Below are 18,913 nucleotides of genomic sequence, written 5' to 3'. Positions count from 1 at the left end.
TGTTTTTAATTAAGATTATATTACCACCACCTGATTAGTTTTTGAAAACTAATGTGCTGAGGAAATTCGCTGACTTTGTAAAGTCTTCACTTTCTTTCCAGCAAGGAAAATATGCTTATGAGCAGTTTAACTGAAATTTATAATTCATGATTGAGTAGACCTTGGGGGTAGATTTTTTGAGATGTTCAACAATAGTAATGAATAAATTAATGATAATTAATCCTATAGATTTTCTAAGTACAGAATGAATTTGAATTTGGTGGTCAAAAAGTTAACAGCGACTCCTGGGAGAAAATTTTGTTTTCTTATTTGAAAAAAAAAAAAAAGCTATGTATTTTATTTTTTTATTTTTATTTTTTTTAAAGATTTTTTATTTATTTATCTGAGAGAGAGAATGGGAGACAGAGAGCATGAGAGGGGGAGGATCAGAGGGAGAAGCAGACTCCCCGCTGAGCAGGGAGTCCGATGTGGGACTCGATCCCGGGACTCGATCCCGGGACTCCAGGATCATGACCTGAGCCGAAGGCAGTTGCTTAACCAACTGAGCCACCCAGGCGCCCCTGTATTTTATTTTTCATTGAAACAGAATACTAGGTACATGTAGATGATGAAATAAAGATATGGTTGATCTGATTTTATAAACCATAATTATGTAATCATAGCTACAAAAAAATGTAATCATAGCTACAAAAAAAATGAAAGCAAAGAGTGAGCTTTGATTATCCTTGGGCAAAATAATTCTTCTCCAACATCCTTATTTTCAAGGACATAAAGAGCACCCTGGTGCGAGCTCAACAGAATTATATTCCATACTCTAAGAAATGTGTCAATAGATGTTTCCTGGAGAGCTTCATTAGTTGTCTTTCATGAGGTTGTTTATATGTATGTGTCTTGTGAACTATTTGACGATATCGTAACATATAACAAGGACTTATTTTTATTCGTTTGGGTGATCTTGATCCTTAGCTTTTACAGTGACTGGACACTGGACACTTGTCACACAATTAAAATTATAGTGTTTTTAGTTGTTTACATTATTTGATAAGAAACGGGGTGCCTGGGTGGCTCAGTCGTTAAGCGCCTGCCTTCGGCTCAGGTCATGATCCCAGGGCCTGGGATCGAGTCCCACATCGGGCTCCCTGCTCCACTGGAAGCCTCCTTCTCCCTCTCCCACACCTTCTTCTTGTGTTCCCTCTCTCGCTTGTCTGTCAAAAAATAAATAAAACCTTTAAAAAAAATAAAGAAAAATTAAAATAACTAATAAAGAAAAAATCTAAAATTACTGTAGAATTATGGAATATAAAGTTGAGCTATAAGATGAAGAAATACAGTTTAATACGCATGCAACATGTTAAATATCTTATAAATTAATATAAAATGATCAAGATAAAAGGGAAGAAAGAAGTTTAAATTCTGAAGTGACTATGAGATTTTCCAAACCATAGGTTGTAGACATATATCTGTTTATTACAAAGTAGAATTCAGTGTAAGAAAAAAAAAGTTTCTTGCACACTGACATATAACAGATTATTTCTTCTGCAAAAGGTTGAAAAGAAGTGAACAATAGCTGGCCAAGAATCATGAATATTACTTTTGATTTTGTCATAGGTCAACTTAATCAAATAGGTAAATTTATGAAATTCAGTGATGTAAAAGTGAATATACATCAATATCAAAGGAGAAATTCTAATCTAAAAGAAGCTAATAACTTAATGTCTACTTCATACATAGACTTTATAAGTAAAGTTTAGATGTATAATTGAAGGGTTTCATTTTGATCTGGGTAAAAATATATATCAGAAAATAATATAAGACAAGTAACTTAAGGTTACATATGTTTTTAGGAAAAAAGTTCAAACTGATTGGACAAGCCAATTACGAAAGAGTGACTTTTCTCCTTGTCTTCTTATTTAAATAGGCCAATACCCAGATTTGTGACCAAAAAAAAAAAAAAAATGGTTGATATCATATTATTCCAGATGTTAATTGTTTCAAAACAATCTGATAAAAGGTTTTGGGAACCTCAGGAAGACTAAATTTTAATGCTAATTTTCATTTAAACATTTTAAATCTTCTGTCTATTAAGGAAGAAACATTTTGTAGCCAATTAAAAACAAGCCCAAGAAATTAGAAATTCTAAGCTTTTAACCCTCTGTATTTGGTCTTCTCTGTGACCTTTGAGTGGTAAGGAAAAGCATAAGCCTTATACTTGTGATATTGAAGACATACTGTGAATTTTTGTAATTGTTTAATTGGATGTACTGGAATACTTGAAAATTGAAACTTTCTGAAATATATATTTTTTAAAAGTCAGCTCTATTAAAGTATAATTTATATGCCATATTTTGCCCTGTTTAGGTACATCATTCTATGAGTTTTTGCAAATGCATGCAGTCATATGCCCATATTTCTATCACCTCAAGTAATTAGCTCATGCCCTTACCCTTAGATCCCAGGCACAATTAATCTATTTTCTGAACTTATAAATTTGCCTTTTCCAGAATGTCATGTAAATGGAAACATGTAATACGTAACCATTTGGGTCTGGACTTTTTCACTTAGTTCAGTATATTTGAGATATATCCAACTTGTTGCACTTCCAATAGTTGGTTTGCCTTTATTACTGAGTAGTATCATATCATATGGATGTTCAACATATGTGGTTTTAGTAAACATGTGTGTTTTATTCCCAAAGAGACTTTAATATAAAATACTGCTGTTTAGGAAAATAGCATGATACTAGAAAGTTTTTATTTTTTTCACATTGTATGTTTTAAGGCCTTTAGAAATAAAAAAAATTACATATATTCACCCTTTAAAAACATGAACATCAGTACTTTTGTAGAAAAGCTGTATAGTAAATAGAAAGTGTACAAGCTTTCTAATCAACATCAAAATTCTCTTTGAGTATGCTTAACTTTGAGTCCATCAGAAATGACTTTGGCTTGGCCACTGCCAGTGAAATAAGTAATCTAATTAGGGAGAAGCTGATTCAGCACAGATAACTCCAGAAAAGACTGTCCAAGACCTTTATGTACCCTTGAAGGCATCATAAGTAAAATTTCTTGGCTCCGGCCTCTATGTTTGTTTCCAGTACCAGTGCTCTTGAGTCTTCTCTTTGGCATCTCTCCATTTTGCAGACTTGTTAAAGTCTCTGGCTCAAAATATTTTTTCCAGCTTCTTACTGTGTTTACACTTGAACTCCTAAACACAGCTACCACTTAAATATTGTTAAAAGAACAGTGATCTATCATGGCCTTTTTATACATGAAAGCTTTGAAAAATACTCCTGAGCTTGATTTTCCCTGTGTAGTCTATTGTGGGAATACCAAGCTGAAGACTGCAGATTCAAAATTAAATTCTCCAGCTACGTTTTTCATAGCTAAAGGGACTCTGCTTACTTAGTTCAGCTCTCTGCCAGCGTCCCTTATGTGTAAACATACAGTACAAACATAAGTCCTCCTCCTATGACAACCTTACAGTTTAAAAGAAGGATTTCCTGCCTACTTACATTATTATTACTATTTATTCGAATTTTATGTGGCATCGACCTTAATCTGCTAAGAGTGTTTCTTTCTTTTTTTTTTTTACATTGTATTAATTACTGTAAATGCTTGTTTATGTCATGGATAATAGAGGATATCTATCACCCAATTTGTTGTGCCCCACTCCATCAAAGATAACAACATTGTTCAATTTCCAATTAATCCTGAAAGGCAAGTTACCTTTAGACAGAATCATTGAAGTTATGGAGTTAATGACACAATGGGTTTAGAATGAGCAGGGGAGAAAAAAGAAGAATTTTTAGAATTTCTCAGTGGTTCATAACCTATAGCAATTGATAAATCATGTAATCCCCTGAAGCCCAAGAAATAAACCACTAGGAGGATAATGATTTTAATAGACTTTTCCATGCTCTAATTTCTTTTAAATATAGTATCTAACCTTCTTATCTATATGGAGATTGACCAGTTATATAGTAAAGTTACTGGAATCAGTGAACAACTTGCTAAATTTTAATTTAAAAAAAAGTACTTACTCCAAAGAAGACATATAGATGGCCAACAGACACATGAAAAGATGCTCAACAGTCTCATCTACAGGGAAATACAAATCAAAACTACAGTGTGATATCACTTCAAACCTGTCAGAATGGCTAAAATCAACAATACAAGAAACAACATGTTTTGGTGAGGATGTGGAGAAAGGGCAACCCTCTTGCACTATTGGTGGGTGCAGCCACTCTGGAAAACAGTATGGAGGTTCGTCAAAAGATTAAAAACAGAACTACCCTATGATCCAACAATTGCACTACTAGGTATCTACCCAAAGAATACAAAAATACCAATTCAAAGGGATACATGCACCCTGATGTTTATAGCAGCATTATCTACAATAGCCAAATTATGGAAACAGCCCAAATGTCCATTGACTGAAGAATGGATAAGAAGACGTGGTTCATATATATAATGAATATTAGTCAGCCATAAAAGAATGAAATCTTGTGATTGGCAATAACATGGATGGAGCTAGAGAGTATTATGCTAAGCTAAATAAGTCAGTCAGAGAAAGACGAATACCATATGATTTCACTCATATGTGGAATTTAAGAAACAAAACAATTGAGCAAAGGGAAAGAAAAAAGAGAAAGGCAAACCAAGAAACAGACTCTTAACTATAGAGGACAAACTGATGGTTAACCAGAGGAGAGGTGGGTGATGAGTTAAACAGGTGACGGGGATTGAGGAGTGCACTTGTTGTGATGAGCACTAGGTGGTGTTTAGAAGTATTGAATCACTATATTGTACACCTGAAACTAATATTACTCTGTGTGTTAACTAACTGGAATTTAAATAAAAACTTTAAAAAAGTACTTGCATCTCATTTCCACCATAAGAGCAGGAGGTTTTCTTGATGTTTGGAAAATTTCCTAATTATACCACTGTGGTTTATTGCAACTCCTACTTCCATGGATGACATTCTGATTAAGTCAATATTTATTCTAGCTGAATTAGTAGTAACTTCTTTTAATTCCAAGACTGGTGGGCATAATGAAAGGTAAGGGTGCCTCTAGAAGAGAAGCAATAGAGGACAGTTGATTGCATTCATGGCAGTCTACTTAGAGTGTTACAAACTGTCCATCAAAATGGGACAATGGCAATATGTAATCTGGTTTTTGTTCATGGCTTAGCCTTGGCTCAGTAAGGTATTTCTAAAGTATTTCTGTGCATTTCTTAAGTGAAGCAAAATACACAGGTATGTGTGTTATGTTAAATACTTTAGTGAATTTAGGGAATAAAATAACACCACATTTCCAAATATTCCTTAAAAAGAGAAGAGAGAAAGATAACAATAATTTCAAGGGAAGTAGTTAATTTTGTGTTTTTTTCATACATTAGAAAAAAACTCAACAAAAACTATATATTTACATATAATTTAACACCTTTATATAGCCACAAAATTAAATAGCCTTTTAAAGAATATTTTGCAAATTTAAAATAAAACTCAATGGTTTAAAAACAACATGTGAGTATTTTTATCTAAAATATTCAGGTTGATAATTGATATTGGTGAGTTCATTATGACATTGTTCAGTCTGTCAAGAAGATTGGATATTTTATTTACACATTAACTATAGAGACGCTTATATACACGTACATAACTAGAGAAATTTTCCAAGAGGAGATGAAGAAAGTCATTTTGTAAATAAGCTGATTCAGCATATTTGCATAAAGTGTTTGACAAATTGCTGGCAGAATAAAGAGCAGAGGAATGTAAATTTAGATCTAAATAAGGCTTCCATAAATACACCAAGAGAGAAATCAAATGAGAAAACATAGTTGATATGCACAGGGCTATGCATATGCTAATAAAACTTTAGGAACTACTTGGATAATACACAGAGCACATCAACAGTGTTGGTATGTCATGCAGAATGCTTTAACTATAATAGCAACACTTTATGTGTACAAAAATTGTGCATAGGTATTTTGGTCATATTCTTAATTATTTATATAAACATTCACTGCATTATTTTTTAAAGTAAGATTATTACATGGCTTATTTTATTTTTTCTCTGTAAAGTCTATTAATTTAAAGTAAATTTATAGTTACTTTAAACAAGAAAATTACTTTAACATTAAGTACTTTGTTACTTATTCTCTTCATTTCATATAGTTAAAAAATAATAGATGGCATTTATTAGGGAAAAAGTCATAATTAATGAAATATTAACATTATTGATTATTTAACTTTACTACTTAAAATTAGGTATTGTAGCTCAAAGTAAGGCAATAACATGATCTGGTTTATTGTTATTCAAGCTGTGTTCTTTAAAACATTAACAGGTGTTTCTTTAATTAATTTCAGCATTTTTCTCCCAACACTTATTTTTAATCCATAGTAAACATTATATTGCATCCAGATCTTGGTTTCTAATAGTATTATCCAAATAAAGGAACAAGAGTTCCTTGGAGAAATGGCCAATTCTGAGACTGAGATAATACATTCCAAAAATGAACCTAGATTGTCTTGTGGTGACAAAAAGAAAATTGCTAAACACACACACACACACACACACACACACACAAATAATATCAGAGGAAGAGAGCTCCTGATAGCCAAAGGTAGAAAAATTTGAGAACAAAATAAAGTAATATTGGTTTACAATCTTAAATATAAAATAAATATTCATGATTCCATATTAATATAAAGAAAAGAGTGAATAGACAGTTTAGAAATCCCAATTCTTTGTCGTAGGTAAAAAAATAAATTCCACTGGAAGAAGTTAAAAGCAAAAATAATAAAACTGTTACAAGGAAATTTAAGTAATACTAGGGTGGGAACTATCTTCCAAAACACAAACACATCTTAAAAATGATAAAGAAAAATATTTATTTCTTCATATAAAAATAAAGAAAAACTAACAACAGATGAAAAATGCAATACTCTAAGCAAAGAGATAAGCAACAAAGGGAGGTAATAAAAAGAGATAATTTTTGTGACATATTCAGTATGCAAATAATTAAGAGCTCAAAATAGAAAACTGACAACTTAATATAGAAGTACACAAAGTGTATGCCAAGTCCGTGTTCAGCCTCACTATGATTTTAAATAAATGAATTTTACAATACAATGTAAAATCATTTTGCACCATCAGATTAACACACACACAAACCGACAAATTATGAGAATAGAGTGCAGAGCAATAGCGACTTATATAATATTACAGCAATCGTAAGCTGATTTAGGCTTTTAAAAGTACAATTTGGCAGTATTCTTCGTGATTTTAAATAAACACATGTTTCTGAGGCAAATAAACCCCTTCTAGGAATTTACCTTAAGAAATATTATATTTGGTGAGTGTGGGGTACCTGGGTGGCTCAGTCAGTTAAACATCTGCCTTCAGCTCAGGTCATGATCCCAGGGTTCTGGGACTGAGCCCCAGGTCCAGCTCCCTGCTCAGTGGGGAACCTGCTTCTCCCTCTTCCTCTATCCCTCTCCCTGCTCGTTCTCTCTCTCTCTCTCTTAAATAAATAAAATCTTTTTAAAAAAGAAATATAGTTGAACTCGATACATCTTCAAGAATAGTCAGTGCCTCATTCTTACAACCAAAATAAATAAATAAATAAAACATTACTTTGTTCATCAACGGGAATAAAATAGAGCACATAATGGGAGACCCACCCCCTTTAGAGAATACTTTGTAGCTCATAAAGTATGGTGTATATTATATGATATGGAAAGAACTCTTTTATTAGGTAAAAAAAAGTTGCAGAAAAATTATTTTAAGTGCAAGAAACAAAATTGTTAAGAATGGTTACCTTTGTGGAGGGGCATGGAATTGTGCAGGTGAACAGTTTACAAAAATCTCTATTGAATTTCCTATTTCTTTAGATCTGGAATTTGTTCTGTGTTGCATATGTAATTGATAAGGCAATGACATAAGACATAAATTATTATATATTTTTTCATACCTGGTTCTCTTATTTTTATCTGTATAACAGTATTATAAGGTTAAATAATTATGTAGTGGATATTCAATTTTTGTTTTTAATGATCCTATTTAGATGAGCATAAGAAAGATAACAGCTTACATGGTATTTCTCTTCCTGGTAAAGAAAAGCATAGACTGTATCTGTCAACTGAATTCAGAAGATGAAAATAGTTTTACTTTAAAATAAATAATAGTACTATACCAATTTTATATTAATCATGATTTATTCGGAACAATATTTTCATTTCTAAAAATGATACTGTAGTTTCTAAAAGCTTATCAAAATTACTTGAATATTTTTGTGCATTTTAAATAAACTGCTTCTATTACAATCCCATATTAATCTATATCACTCTTAATAAGAATCACACATCCAAACAAATAAAATTTGCATACATATTAAAGTAATTTTGCCACTCAAGGCCTAGATAATTATTTAAGTTTCTTATCTCAAGATGTCATGAAAAAATAGGAATTTTTAAAGCCAATGACCCTCTGTTATTCTAAGTGTATAAACTGATATTATGAAAAGTTTACAGTAAAGGGGCACCTGGGTGGCTCAGTGGGTTAAACTCTTGATTTCAGCTCAGGTCATGATCTCAGGGTCATGGAATCAAGTCCCACATTGGGCTCTGCATTCAACAGAGAGCCTGCTTGAGATTTTCCCCTCCTTCTCCCTTTGCCCCGCCCCCACTCATTTTCTCTCTCTCTCTCTCTCTCTCTCTCACTCTCTCTCTCTCTCCCTCTCTCTCAAATAAATAAATAAATCTTAAACAAAAATAAAGAAAGAAAAACTTATGGTAAAGAACTTTGGAATGGGTAAAAAGTATCAAGTCCCCAGACACTCCCTTAACTCTTTTACATAGCTCACTGTGTATTTTATCTTTAACTGTTATGAAAATCCAAGGAAATAACCTTACATTAAAGATTAAATTGTAATGAATCAGAAAAACAAACATATTTATCAAACTAGTGAACACCAAAATAACATGGGTATAGAGCTCCCCTAAATAGACTCTGACAGAAGAACAGAAACATCTATAAGTTGCACTGGGTATTATATGCAAACAATGAATCATGGAACACTACATCAAAAACTAATGATGTAATGTATGGTGATTAACATAACATAATAAAATTTAAAAAAAAAGAAACATCTATAAGTTAATCACCTGCCATTAATGTCTGTGCCTTTCTACATTTAGAGGTCTTGTTAATGTTTTTAAATAAAATATGAATGTATATGTATGATATGGATTATCCATCATTACTGTAGAGTCTTGTTAATATATAGCAAGGAAGAAAGCAAATAATAAACACACATAAAGAAAAGAGACTTATAAAAGACATAAGTTACACCTTTCATGTTTATATTTTGATTTATTGACACCTCTGAAGAATTGGCAGTGACCACTGCATTAAAAACACCCCTTGAAATTAAAAGCATAATGACAAAGACTAATAGATTTCATTCCTGTTTGATCTCTGCACTGACATCATATTTAGCTTGGTAATTTTAGCAAGGGACATTGAATCAATAACTCAATGATCTCAGCTTTGTTGATGTATAATCTTATCTTAACATTATCTATAAAGCATTTATCAGGAACAATTTATAATATGGATGTTTGAATATGATGGGTTTGGGTACAATATCTATTGAAATGATAAACAGCAATTAGTTCATGTATCTCTGTTAAGTAATGTTAAAAGTAAACTCCTAAATGGATACTGCAGAATCATTCAACACCATACGCAGAGCACAACACTTCATCATATTTTTGGCAGTCACAACATCAGGGTGACTCAAATTGAGGGGAAGTCAGCCACACATCTTTCCAAACTTTTGTTTGTTTGTTTTTTACTAAAATGTAGTATTGAGTTTTTCTTAAAAAGAAAAAAAAAGAATGAAAAGAATAATAATAAGCAGAAGCACTGTATTCTTGTAATACTCTTAAACAAATTATGTTCTAATTCTAGTTTAGACAACTTACATTACAGATATATACGTGACTTCCAAATTCTAAATACATAACATTTTCCCATTAGTTTATACCATCATTATAAAGATATGTTTTAACCTTTGATTTTTCAAATATCAATGCTTTTTATGCTTTTTAACACTCTTTCTATAGACTTATTATCCCTCAAACCAGTCATAAATGCTGCACACTTTATATACTTTTTCTAAATGTTTACTTTTTACATATTTATCTTTGTGTTGTAGCTTACAATATTTTTTCTGCTTAAAGAGTAAAAAAGCAGAATTGGACATTTTAAAATTATAAATGTAAATTGTAAATGTATTTATATTGTGAATTTCCTTCAAAGGTAAATGTGTTTGATAATTTGTTGGGTAAAATTAATATTTTTACTCTTGGTACATAAACAAGGTAAAAACAGACAAACTTTTATTTCCTATTTGCTATTTCTAGAAAATGAGTAAATTAGGTGGCAACTTAAAAAAGTCTTTATAATAAGAAGAGGGTTTGAAAAGGTTGCTAGAAAACTGGATAAAATAAGAAAAACAGAGGGCTGGGTCCATGATAGAAGTAGAGTCCTTAATATTATATGATAAATGGAGAACTGATCCAAAGCCATATAAGGATGGGACACACTTTCCAAAGAGATAGAATTAACTCATGTACTGTGTATTTAATACAAGTTAAAGAGTGAGAATTTGAGTCATCACTGTAGTCTGACAAAGACTTTACACCTATCCATTTGTGTCTTCTGCCCCAGCCTACTCCTGTACCCACTAGGGTTCAGATGATCATATCAGTAGTGGGAAAACAGTGTCAGACAGAGCAGAGATAGATGCAGAAAGTCACCTACACTGTATCTGAGCAAACAGGAAAACAACTGCAATGTTATTCTACAAATTACCTTCAATAATTAAAAATGAAAAGAAGAATCATTACATAAACTATCAAAAAGAGCTCAACCCAGAATATAATATACCTTAGAAAAGAAATTTCCCACAACTCTTTCAGCTATAGAACAACGATATAAGAACATGTTCTTTTTTTAAGGCAAAACAAAGATGAAAAACATAGAAAAAGAATATAGAACCTAAAAATAACAAATGCTGGAATTAAAAAAACATGGGAAGCACAAAGAAAAGGAGAGAACTTGACAGAATATAGCACAGAAATACAAGGAGATAGACAGTATGAAATAGAGCAAAGAAGGATAGAGAACAAAGAAAAGATTGCAGAACTATGTGGTTTATATATGCTATACTGAACATTGCTTATGTAAGCTAAACTACTACTACCAATAAAAACAATAAAAGCAATAATTATAGTGATAATAATAATAATAGCCTTAGTGAATTTTAGGATAAAAAGGGTAGAAATAAAATGCTGGACAAATAGAGCACATAAGATGGTTAATGACAGTTAAAGGGTCCCAGATTCCTTATTTTGACTGGAAGACCTATTAAGAATATAAATGTATACTTTAAAAAAATTAAGTGTGTATAATCTAATGTCAATGATACAAATGAAAAAAGTGAGCTATTATGTGTATAATTTCTTTTTTTTTAAGATTTTTTATTTATTTATTTGACAGAGAGAGACACAGTGAGAGAGGGAACACAAGCAGGGGGAGCAAGAGAGGGAGAAGCAGGCTTCCCACTGAGCAGGGAGCCCTATGTGGGGCTCGATTCCAGGACCGTGGGATCATGACCCCCGCCGAAGGCAGACGCTTAACGACTGAGCCACCCAGGTGCCCCTGTATATAAGTTCTAAAACAGTGGAGGTGTGTGGGGAGGAAGGATGAATTACTAATTTAAATTTTAAGGAAAAAAAAACCCTCCAACATAATCAAAATAAGGAAAGAAATAAGAAGACAGAAAATAAAAGCATAAACAAGTTAGATAAATACAGTACAAAAGATACGTTAGTAAAAAAAAAAGCTCAAGTCTATCAGTGATCATTGTAAATATAATTGGAGCAAACTTGCAGTTAAAATATGGAGAGTGTGACATGAGATTTTTTAAAAACATCAACAAAATCCAACTCTATTTCATTTACATGAGATATGTGCAAAACCTGAGAATTAGGAAAAATGGAAAGTAAACTGATGAAAACAGTATACCAAGTAAACACCAAAGGAAACCTGTAATATAGGTAATGGGACACAGTGCATCATTGTGATTAGAGAGAGTCATGGAAACAGATGGAAAGGAGCTCTTTGAAATTCTAATTTACATGCACCTAATAAGATTGTTTCAAAATATATAAAGCAAAAATTTGTAGATCTACAAGGAGAAATTGAAAAGTGATTGAAAATCAGAGTGTGAGATTTCAACATACTTAAAAATGTCAAAAATTTAATAACATAATTAAAAAGCCAATAACTAAAGGATGCACATTTATCCTGACAACATTTATAAAATGGAATATTTATAAAATTATTTAGGTATTTTTTTTAAAGATTTTATTTATTTGACAGAGAGAGAGATAGCGAGAGCAGAAACACAAGCAGGGGGCGTGGGAGACGGAGAAGCAGGCTTCCCAATGCGGGGCTCAATCCGAGGACCCTGGGACCATGACCCCAGCCGAAGGCAGACGCTTAACGACTGAGCCACCCAGGCACCCCTATAATTATTTATGTATTAAGCCAAAAATGAAGCTTCAGTAATCCCAAAGAAGTCATAAAATACAGTCTATGTATTCTAACACAGAACTTTTTGTCCTCAGTAACAACTTTTTATGTCCACATTCAAAAATTATGGAATATTCTTCTAAATAAATTCATGCATCAAAGAGGAAATCATAATGAAAATTGCAAATACTTATTAATATAGATAATAGTTAAAATACCACATATCATGACTGCAAGGTTAACATAAATATTATTAAAGGGCGATATTTTTACATTAAGAAATGAACAAGAATGAAAATAGTGAACGAAGCATTCATCTCATGAAATTAGTAAAAACACAACAGAATATTTCTCATGAAAATAAACAGGGGAAGTCAGTAAGGATAAAAGAAATTAAGAAAAAAAACTGCAGAAGAATTTTTTTGTGAAAATGCAAATGAAATAGGTAAATTTGCAGAGAGATTATTAATGAAAAAATAGAACATGAGTAATAACATTAGGGAAAATGTAAGCTAAGTGCTCATATGACAGAACTTAACACATGAATAGGAAGCTACCATGAGACTATTTATGCCAATGGACTCAGAAACAGACTAAATGGTCAAATTTCAATAAAAACTTAACTAATGCAAACTAACGTAAGAAAAAAATCTAAATATTTCTATAAATTAAAGAAAGAGAACTAGATGTTAAAATGTATGCCACAAATAAAGCAACATAAAAGTGAGGATTTTACAAAAAATTATGACTCCATAATTTTAAGATTCTAATTTCAGAGAAAAGAAAAGTAAGGAATAAACCCGGATTCATTTATAGGGCCACTGTAAAATTGATCTAAAATCAAACCAATGTAAAAAAATAAAATTATAAGCCAACCTCACTCATGAAAATAGGTGCAAACATTTTAAACACTATATTAGCAAAGCTATTCCAGCAATGTATACTAAATACATATTAGGGCATATTGTGATTATTAGAGGAATGGAAAATTTTAGAATATCAATTATTATAATTAAAATATGAGATATTGAAAGAGAAAAAATATATAAATATCTTGAAAGTTGCAGGAAAAAAGCATGCAGTGGAATTCAACTTTATTTATGTTAAAAAAATCTGGTAAAATAAGAATAAAATGATAATTTCTCAAACAGATAAAATGATTCAAGGCATTTTATTTGAGTTTCTGATCAAGACTAAGAAACATGCTTATTTGTTGTCAATAACAATTTCTAATTCTATACATTTGGAAATTATAGAACTTAGTCCTAAATAATCTTGTTACATCAAAGAGAAACTCATAATGAAAATTGTAGATGGTTATTAGTATAGACAGTACTGAAAACCACATGCTTCTTGATGTCTGAGTCAGTATAGGAAGACAAGGAAAAAATGTTCTGTTTGTAAAAGAGTAATTCAAACTGATTATGAAGATGATATAATTGACTGCGTAGAGAATACTAAAAACCTCACGAACATCTTTTTACAAACATTAAGAAAATTTAGCAGGATGACAGGATTTAAGAAAACTGATAAAAATCAATTCCCTTTTGTACATTATCTCTAAACAATTAAGAAAAATTAAGAGCAACAGGGAGTAAAATATCAATTACCTAGAAATAAATTTCACAAACTTTAAAAGAACTCTAGGTAAAAAAAAAAAAAAAGAGAGAGCGAAAACTTTATTAATACACATTAAGGGAAACCCACATAAACAGGAAAACTTACCATGAACATAAAGAGGAACTCTATAGAGTAAATGTGATAATTCTGTAAAAATTAAACTTAAGCTTCAGAATAATTGCAATACAAATCCCAATAGGGCTTTTGAGTGGAACTCAATGAGCTGATTCAAAACTTATGTGGAAACCAAAGATCCAATAGTTAAGATTTCCTTGGGTGGAGGAAGATAAGGTGAGGAAAATGTCCAACCAGATATCAACTTCTTATAAACAGTTATTAAAACAAAGTATGTATTGGCACAGGAGGAGATAAATTAACAAGTAGACAATAACAGAAAACTCAGAAACAAGGTTAGAGACGATGGACTCTGAAAAACAAACTGAGGGTTCTAGAGGGGAGGGGGGTGGGAGGATGGGTTAGCCTGGTGATGGGTATTAAAGAGGGCACACTCTGCATGGAGCACTGGGTGTTATGCACAAACAATGAATCATGGAACACTACATCAAAAACTAATGATGTAATGTATGGTGATTAACATAACAATAAAAACTTTAAAAAAAGAAAATATTTTTTTCAAAAAGTTGACAACTACTTATTTAGAGAAAAAATAGTTGTCTATTTTATACCCCAGAACAATAAATTGACTTCAAATTTATCTATGACTTAAAGAAAAAAATTTTTAAAAATGGGAAATAAAAGTAGCAGAAATTTTGAAAAACTATTTAAAGGTTTCTTCAAACCAAAATGTATAACCTTGAAATAAAGTGCAGGTTGTACCATATTAAAAGAATGATTTTATTTATCTTAAAAAACAACATAAAAATTTTAATAAGCTGCACATTGCAAATACTTCAATTCCTTATACACTTTCTTTGCTTTGTATTTCTTTAAAAAAACAATTACTGTCTTCTTAGTGTGTATATGTGTGTGTTTTAAGTTTTTGTTTAAATTATAGTTAACATATCATGTAATATTGGTTTCAGGGGTAGAATTTAGTGATTCATCACTTACATATACCACCGAGTGCTCATCACAACAAGTGCCCTCCTTAATACCCATCACCCGTTTAACCCAATCCCTGGCCACCTCCCTTCCATCAACCCTCAGTTTTTTCTCTATTGTTAAGATTCTTCTATGGTTTGCCTCCCTCTCTTTCCCCCGCTTCCCCTATACTCTTCTGTTTGGTTTCTTAAATTACACATATGAGTGAAATCATATGGTATTTGTCTTTCTCTGACTGACTTGTTTAGCTTAGTATAATACACTGTAGCTCCATCCACATCATTGCAAATGGCAATATTTTATTCCTTTTGATGGCTGAGTAATATTCCATTGTATATATATACCACAACTTCTTTATCCATTCATCAATCAATGGACATTTGAGCTCTTTCCATAATTTGGCTATTGTAGATAATGCTGCTATAAACATCGGGTGCATGTGTCCCTTTGATCAGTACTTTTGTATCCTTTGGTTAAATACCTAGTAGTGCAATTGCTATGTCATAGGGTAGTTCTATTTTTAACTTTTTGAGGAACCTCCATATTGCGTTCTAGAGAGGCTGCACCAGTTTGCATTCCCACCAACAGTGTAAGATGGTTCCCCTTTCTCCACATCTTCACCAACATCTGTTGTTTCCTGTATTTTTAATTTTAACCATTCTTACATTGTAGTTTTTATTTGTATTTCCCTGATGATGAGTGATGTTGAGCATCTTTTCATTTGTCTATTAGCCATTTGTATGTCTTCTTTGGAAAAATGTCTATTCATGTCTTGTGCCCATTTTTTTAACTGGATTATTTGTCTTTTGGGTGTTGAGTTTGATAAATTCTTTGTATTTTTTGGATACTAACCCTTTACCGTATATGTCATTTGCAAGTATCTTCTCTCATTCCATAGGCTGCCTTTCAGTTTTGTTGATTGTTTCCTTCACTGTGCAGAAGGTTTTTATCTTGATGAAGTCCCAATAGTTCACTTTTGCTTTTGTTTCCCTTGCTTCTGGAAACGTGTCTAGTAAGAAGTTGATATGGCTGAGGTCAAAGAGGTTACTGCCTGTGTTCTCTAGGATTTTGATGTTTTCCTGTCTTATTAGGTCTTTCATTCATTTTTAGTTTATTTTTGTGAATGGTGTAAGAAGGTGGAACAGTTTCATTCTTCTGCATGTGGCTGTCCAGTTTTCCCAGCACCACTTATCAAAGAGACTTTTTTCCATTGGTTATTCTTTCCTGCTTTGTCAAAGATTAGTTGACCATAGAGTTGTGGGTCCATTTCTGGGTTTTCTGTTCTGTTCCATGGATTTATGTGTCTGTTTTTGTGCCAGTACCATACTGTCTTGAGGACTACAGCTTTCAATTACTATCTAATTACTCTTAGTTCATGCATTTATTTTGTCTATTGTCTATATTTCTCCACTAAATCTAAGATCTATGAAGGAAGTGTTTTTGCCTGTTTAGTTTTATACTGTTCTAATAATGAGAAGAGTGGCAAGTAGTACAAGATCAATAAATATTTGTTGGATGATTACATTAATGATCAACACAAGGAATAAAAAGACAAACAACAGAAAAAATTACCAAAAAAAAAATAGTATTTTATAGAAGATGAAAAGTACAAGGTATATAAGTCAAATAGAAAAATGTTCAAATTTATTAACAATCAGAGAAATGTGAATTAGGCTTACAATGATATAACACTTTATACCTCATATATTTGTTAAATTTACATATAATTTAGTGTATTATTACAAATATTGATGAGGAGGTGTGTCAAAGGGAATCCTATAAGTAAGTATAACCTTTTGAAAAATAATTGGGCACATTCCTGAAAAGTTGAACAGACAGCCATACACTTTACTAATGAGCAATTCCATTTCAAGGCATGTGCCATAGACAATGTCTTGCAAAAGTGTAATAAACAAAGTGCTAATAGTCATAATAACATTGTTCATAATAAAACAACAATGGAAAAAAAGTCAAGTGTCCATTGAAAAGAGAATTCATACATTAGTTTTGTTGTATTCACAGAGTGTCATACTAGACAACTGTTAGAATAATTATGGAGTAGCAGCTATATACAACATTAATCATATAAACAAAATATTGAAAGAAAAAAACAAATTTCAGAAGCCAGTTGCATTAGGATTCTCCAGAGAAACAGAACCAATAGGATGGATATATATATTTTTGCAAGAGAAATATCCTTTTTTGTAACATTTTAAATATGTTATATATTAACAATGTCATATTTAAAGGAAGATTAATTATGAGGAATCGGCTCACACAATTATGGAGGCTGGCAAGTCCAAAACCGCAGAGCCCATGTCCCTGTTTGGGTCTGAAGGCCCAGAGCTACTGTAGAACCAGGGAGAGCCGATGTGCCACTTGGAGGCTATCAGGCAGGAGAATTCTGTCTTACTCAGGGAAAGTCTTTTTTCTTTCAGTCTTTTTTTCTATTCAGACCTTCAGTTGACTGCATGAGGCCCATTCAAATTAGGGAAGGCAATCTCCTTCATTCAGTCTACAGATTTAAGTGTTAATCTCATCCAAAAACACTCTCACAGAAACAACCAGAATAATGTTTGACTAATATCTGTGTATCTTGTGGCCCCCAGGCAAGTTGACACATCAAATTATCCATCACACCGGTATCTGGTAAAACTCCTTTTTTATAAAACTCAAAAAATATTAACCATTAAATTCATTAGAAAAACTTTTATATGTCCTAAAAGTAAAAATGTAAAATCACAGCAGTAGTCAGCATCAACAGTAAGGGGATTGATGCTCAGACGGATATGAAAGAAACACATTGTGATCCATATATGGGGAGTGGGAAGGAGGGGAGTTACAAGCAGGGAAAATAGCACTGTGCAAAATCAACAAATTTTACATTAATTTTTAAAGTATGACATTGGTACAAAGATAGATAAGGAGACTAATAGAGAAAAATGAGAAAGAATTTCATAACCTTCAAATTACAGACATTTTATATATATGTATGTTTATAAAAATGTATATACATATATATGAAATATATAAACTCTCATGAATTTTATACTTATTAAATATTCCCGGAGAGGGCGCCTGGGTGGCTCAGTTGGTTAAGCGACTGCCTTCGGCTCAGGTCATGATCCTGGAGTCCCTGGATCGAGTCCCGCATCGGGCTCCCTGCTCAGCAAGGAGCCTGCTTCTCCCTCTGACCCTCCCCCCTCTCATGTGCTCTCTCTCTCTCATTCTCTCTGTCTCAAATAAATAAATAAAATCTTTAAAAAAAAAAAAAAAAAAAATATTCCCGGAGAAATAGAGTAAAATAAGACAACATTTGTTCCTTTTATGATGTTTATAATCTATCAGAACTGCAAACAAATAAACATGATTTAATCAATATTAGGAGGGAAATAAATTGTTACATGTAATCATATTCAGGAGTAATTAAGTAATGGCATCACACAGTTTGGGAGGCATTTATAGTTAATACTGAAAATTAAGTACAAAAAGCTAGGTGTAGTCACTTAGGTAATTAAATATAAAAGGGTATAACGCCAAAAAAAGGATATTTCTTTTGAAAAAATTATTTCACTTGTTTTTTTTTCTAGAGATCATGATAAAGAATATATTATTTACAATGTA

Source organism: Halichoerus grypus, chromosome 2 (assembly GCF_964656455.1).
Source record: "Halichoerus grypus chromosome 2, mHalGry1.hap1.1, whole genome shotgun sequence".
Lineage (NCBI taxonomy): Eukaryota > Metazoa > Chordata > Mammalia > Carnivora > Phocidae > Halichoerus > Halichoerus grypus.
The sequence above is the reverse complement of the archived record's forward strand: the minus strand, read 5'-3'. Positions refer to the sequence as shown.